The 6,000-nt window shown below is 41.3% G+C and overlaps 1 non-coding gene across 1 annotated transcript; it reads left to right on the top strand.

Annotated features, from left to right (window-relative positions):
* The first annotated feature begins 2,284 nt into the window (after positions 1-2,284).
* On the top strand, positions 2,285-2,333 carry LOC149990252 (small nucleolar RNA SNORD48). The gene has a single exon (XR_016508879.1). It is a non-coding gene; the product is annotated as a small nucleolar RNA SNORD48 (small nucleolar RNA).
* The last annotated feature ends 3,667 nt before the right edge of the window (positions 2,334-6,000 follow it).

The following is a 6,000-nucleotide window of genomic DNA, read 5'->3' as shown; positions in this document are numbered from 1 at the left end:
CTCAAGACCGTCCCTTTGTTCTGTAGGACTCTGGCACAGTCAGTCAAAGCACCGGGCCCAGTGGCACTTTCCTCCCCAGAGCCTCTCCCCTAGTCTGGAGCTCTGCAGAGGCTTTCCCATGTGGGCTCTTCTCCTTGCCCCAAAACTGTCTCTATTCTGAGCTACAGCTTCCGCTGGCTTCCCTGTCTATAGGCCTGCGTGCTCTATCTCCCCACCCCCCCAGCCCCAGCACTTTGTTCTGCAGGATTCTAGTGTGGTCGGTCAGTGCAGCGCTCTCCTACCCAGGAGTTCTCCCCCAGTCTGGAGCTCCGCAGCAGCCTTTCCCTGTGGGCCCTTCTCCCCACCCTAAAACCGTCTCCACTCCAGAACCACCGCCTCTGCTCTCTTCCGTACTTACACACCCTGCACGTCCTATTTCTCTCCTAGCCCCAAACCCGCCTTTTGTTCTGTGGGATTCTAGCGCAATTGCTCAGTTCTCCCCTGGTCCGGAGTTCCACAGCAACTTTTCTGTGCAGCCGGTCTCCTTGCCCCAAACCTGTCTCTTTGTTCTGTAGGGCCCTAGCTCTAGTGCTGAGTGCGCCCAGAGTGCCGAGCTTTCGGTCGGAGGTTGCAGCTGAGGAGGTTTCCCTCTAGATTCAGATCACACAATTTCTCCCAGTCCTGCTTGTTCACTGTTCTCTCCCTCCTCTGGCTTTTTCGGCCAAGTCCTCTCCCTAACTCCCTACAAGAATTCACTTATCAGTGTGCCCCTAGCAGGGGGAGCCTCCAAGGAGCTCTAGGCTAGTGAGCTCTCCAGCTTGTTACTGCAGATGCACTGAGTCTTGGAATGACTCAGCCTGCAGTGTGTGGTAAACCACTCCACCCCCCTCCACGCTGCTCCCACGCTCTCCTCCCTGTTCACGCTATCGGAGATCCACACTCACTCAGTCACTCCTCTCCGCATTCGTTCCTGGAGTCTCTCCTTAACAGGAGCGAGCTGAGAACACAGTCCCTACTTCGCAGCCATCTTTCCCTCTCTCAAAGTCATTTCTGTACACCAACAATAAACCATCAGAGACAGAATCTAAAAGAAAAATTCCACTTACCATAGCAACAATAAAAATAAAGTGTCTAGAAATAAACTTAACCTAGGAGGTAAAAGATCTGTACTCAGAAAACTACATAACTCTGAAGAAAGAAATTAAGGAAGGTATAAATAAAGAGAAACATGTACCCTGTTAATGGATGTGAATAATCAACATCATTGAAATGTCCATACTACCCAAAGCAATTTATGGATTCAATGCAATCTCTATTAAAATACCAAAGACATATTTCTCAGACCTAGAAGAAATACTTCAAAAATTTATTAGAACCGAAAAAAAGAGCCTGAGGAGCCACAACAATCTTGAGGAAGACGAACACAGCAGGAGAAATCACAATACCTGGTATCAAACTATACTACAAGGCCATGGTAATCAAAACAGTCTGGTACTGGCATAACAACAGACATATAGACCAATGGAACAAGACAGAGAGCCCAGAAATAAACCCAGGCCTATATGGTCAACTAATATTTGACAAAGGGTGAAGGAACATAAAATGCAGTGAGAAGAGCCTCTCAACAAATGGTGTTGCGAGAACTGGACAGGGACATGCAAAAAAAAGAAACTAGACCACCAACTTACACCGTATACCAGAGTAAACTCAAAATGGATCAAAGACTTAAATATAAGCTGCGGCACCATAAAAGTCCTAGAAGAAAACATAGGCAGGAACATTTCAGATATCCCACGAAGCAATATTTTCACTGATATATCTCCTAAGCAAGGGAAATAAAGGAAAGAATAAACAATTGGGACTACATCAAACTAAAGAGTTTCTGCTCAGCAAAAGAAAACTTCAGCAAGTTGAAAAGGGAACCAACCATATGGGAAAATATATTTTCCAATGATACCTCAGACAAGGGATTGATCTCCAAAATATATAAAGAACTTATATGACTCAACACCAAGAGGACAAACAACCCAAACCCAGTTAAAAAATTGGCAAAGGACCTGAACAAACATTTATCCAAAAAGGACATACAGAAGGTTCATAGACATATGAAAGGATGCTCAACATCACTATCCATCTGAGAGATGCAAATAAAAACCACAATGAGACAGCACCTCACACCAGTCAGAACGGCCATCATCAACAAATCAACAAACAACATGTTCTGGAGAGGATGCGGAGAAAAGGGAACCCTCATGTAATGCTGGTGGGAATGCAAACTGGTGCAGCCGCTATGAAAACAGTTCGGGGTGATGATGACTCCCGGTGATTCTCAGTGTCTCGCTGATGCCATAACCGCAAAAAAAGAAAGAAAAAAAAAAAAAAACAGGTTCAGAATTTCCTCAAAAAACTAAAAATGGAACTGCGTTTTGAACCAACAATTCCATTGCTAGGACTATATCCAAAGAATCCTGAAATACCAATTCAAAAGAATCTATGCACCCCTATGTTCATAGCAGCATGATTTACAATAACCAAGTGCTGGAAACAACCTAAGTGCCCATCTGTAGATGAGTAGATCCAAAAACTGTGGTACATTTACACAATGGAGTACTCGGTACCAGAAAGAAAGAAGGAACTCCTCTCTTTTGCAACTACATGGATGGAACTAGAGATAATTATGCTTAGCGAAATAAGTCAGACAATGAAAGAAAAATACCTTATGCTATCACCTGTTACAGGACACTAATGAACAACACAAATAAATTAGCAAAATAGAGCCAGAGGTATGTAAACAAAGTGTAGACTAAAAATGACAAGGGGGGAGGGGGGGACAAGGGGAAAAGAAGGGGAAGTGTCTAGTTAAAGAACATGTATAAATGACCTATGGACATGGACCACTGGGTGGAGACTGTTGGCGAAAGGGTGGACAGGGTACGGGGAAGCCATAGGAAAAAAAAAAAGTGGGACAAATGTAATAAAAAAAGAAACTTTTTTAGCGGGGGGCGGGGGAGTATAAAAAAGAAAATACAAAAAATGCAAATGCACTTCTAGTGAATATTAGAAAAACAAAAAGTATCCTTCATGCTGTATATTTTCTGTAGAATCCTAAAACACCAACTTAAAAGTACCTACGCACCCCTATCTTTATAGCAGCACTAGTCACAAAAGCCAAGCACTGAAAACAGGCTAAGTGCCCATCTGGAGAGGATTGGAGTAAAAAACTGATACATTTACACAATGAAATACGAGGCACCAAAAAAGAAGGAACTCCTACCATTTTCATCGGATGGGTGGAACTAGAGAGATTATCCTTAGCTAAATAAGCCAGACAGTGAAATACAAATACCATAAGATATAACCTAGTACAGGAAACTAATAAACAATGAAAACAAATGAGCAAAATTGAATCAGAGGCATGTAAACGAAAAGCAGACTAACAGTGACCAAGGGGGAGGGGGAAAGGGAGAGAATGGTGGTAAGTAGGGGAAGGGTCTAGTCAAGGAACTAGTATAAATGACCCATGAACATGGACAACGAGATGGGCATTTCCTTTAGGAGAAGGGTTGGACTGGTTGGAATGGAGAAATGAGGGAAACAATGGGACAACTGTAATAGAAAAACAATAAATATTTGAAAAAGACAAAACAGCCCACGGTTGGAAAGAAAGGAGAAATCCTCAGAAAAGAGCTAAATGAAATTCAGGCAAGCAATATTTCAGATATAGATTTCAAAATAATGGTTACAAGTATGATCAAGGAACTCCTCAGTGAATACTACAAGGAACTTAGTAGAAATTACAGCAGCATGAAAAGGGATACAGAAACTATGAATATGCACCAGAAGGAAATACAGAACACAATATCTGAAAGGAAAAACACACCAGAAGGAATTAAACGCAGTCTAGATCAAGGAGAGGAGCAAATCAGCAAACTGGATGATGAAGGCGAAAGAAATCATCAGTCAGAGCAACAATAACAACAGAAGACTAAAAACAATTAGGATAATTTAAGGAGGCTTCGGGACAACATGAAATGTATCAACATTCACATCTTAGGAATATCAGCAGGAGAAGAAAAGGAGCAAGAGTTATAAAATGAATTTGAGAAAAATGACAGAAACCTTTTCTAATTTTATGATGGAAGAAAATTACACAAGTTCAAGGATCACAGAGAATTTCAATCAAGGTGAACCCAGGGAACTCTACTTCAAGAGATATCATACTTTAAATGGGAAACGAAAAATTAAGAGAGAATCCAAAAGACAACAAGGGAGAAACAGCTAGTGAATACAAGGAAGTTTTAAAAACACTATAAGCTGATTTCTCAATATAAACACGACTAACCAGGAGAGAATTACATGAAATATTCCGGGTAATGAGAAGCAAGAACCTACAGCCAAGGCTACTACATCCAGCTAGGCTTTCATACAAAAACGAAGGTGTAATAAAAGTTTTCCAGACAGAGAAGGCAGAAAAAGATATCTCCACGTATCCAACAGTGCAGAAGATGTTCAAAAGGCGGCTGGAAGAAGTAGAAGCAGAGGCAGAAGAAGAAGGAAACAGAGAAGGAGAAGGAAATGGGAGAAGAAGATGAAGAAGGCAGAAAAAGAAGAAGAAGAAGGAGAAGAAGAAAAAGAAGAAGAAGAAGAAGAAGAAGAAGAAGAAAGAAGAAGAAGAAGAAGAAGAAGAAGAAGAAGAAGAAGAAGAAGGAGGAGGAGGAGGAGGAGGAGGAGGAGGAGGAGGAGGAGGAGGAGGAGGAGGAGGAAGAGGAGGAGGAGGAGGAGGAAGAGGAGGAGGAGGAGGAGGAGGAAGAGGAGGAGGAGGAGGAGGAGGAGAAGAAGAAGAAGAAGAAGGAGGAGGAGGAGGAGGAGGAGGAAGAGGAGGAGGAGGAGGAGGAGAAGAAGAAGAAGAAGGAGGAGGAGGAGGAGGAGGAGGAGGAGGAAGAGGAGGAGTAGAAGGAGAAGAAGAAGGAGAAGAAGAAAGAAAAAATGGAAGAAGAGGAAAGGAAGAGGAATAAGGAGTGGGACAAAAAAGGAAAAGGAGAATAAAAAAGGAAAAAGAAGGAGAGAGAGAGAGCAAGGTGTGAAAAATAGCAGTGCATAAGTACCTATCAATAATAATCTTAGACAAATGGTTTAAATGTTCCAAAGACATAAGGTAGCTGAAAGGATAAGAGAACATTACCCATACATATGCTATCTACAGGAGACTCACATCAGAAAACAAGAGCTACACACTTTGAAAGTGAAAGGATGCAACACATATACCAAGCAAAGAAACATGAAAAGGAGCTGAAGTAGAATTTATATCAGACAAAACAAACTTCAGAACAGAAGCCATGTGAAGGGACAAGGAAGATCACTACATAATACTTAAAGGAGTAGTTCAACAAAAGGGTATAACCCTTTTAAAAATATATGCTCCCAGTGCAGGAGCACTAAAATATATGAAGAAAATCTTGGAGGGCTTTCAGGAAAATATTGATATCAACACAGTCCTGCTTGGGGATGTTAACACCCTACTTCCCACAGAATAAATATCCCAAACAAAGAATCAACAAGGATAGTGTAGCATTGAATGGCACTCTCGATCAAATGGACTTTATTGATAAACGCAGAAACTGTCACCCCAAAGAAACAAAGTGCACATTCTTTGAAAATGCACATGGAATATTATCAAAGATAACCACATGGTAGGATACAAAACAAGCCTCAACAAATTCAAGACAACTGGAATCATAGCAAGCATATGCTCAGATCACAATAGATTAAAAGTAGAAATAAACCTCAAGGAAAAAAGTCAAAAATATTCAAATAAATGGACACTGAATTACATGTCATTTAGTACTGAAAGGATCAACAATGAGATAAAGAAAGAAATGAAAAAGTATCTGAAAACAAATGAAAATGAATGCTCAACAACCCAAAACCTATGGGACACAGCAAAGACAGCCCCCAAAAGAAAGTTCAAGCAACAAAGGCATACCAAAAGATTTTACGAATCCCAAGTAACCAACCTAACCC

This window comes from Furipterus horrens, unplaced genomic scaffold, assembly GCF_987537825.1.
Source record: "Furipterus horrens unplaced genomic scaffold, mFurHor1.1.pri manual_scaffold_20, whole genome shotgun sequence".
NCBI classification, from domain to species: Eukaryota; Metazoa; Chordata; class Mammalia; order Chiroptera; family Furipteridae; genus Furipterus; species Furipterus horrens.
This window is presented reverse-complemented; position numbering and strand designations above follow the sequence as displayed.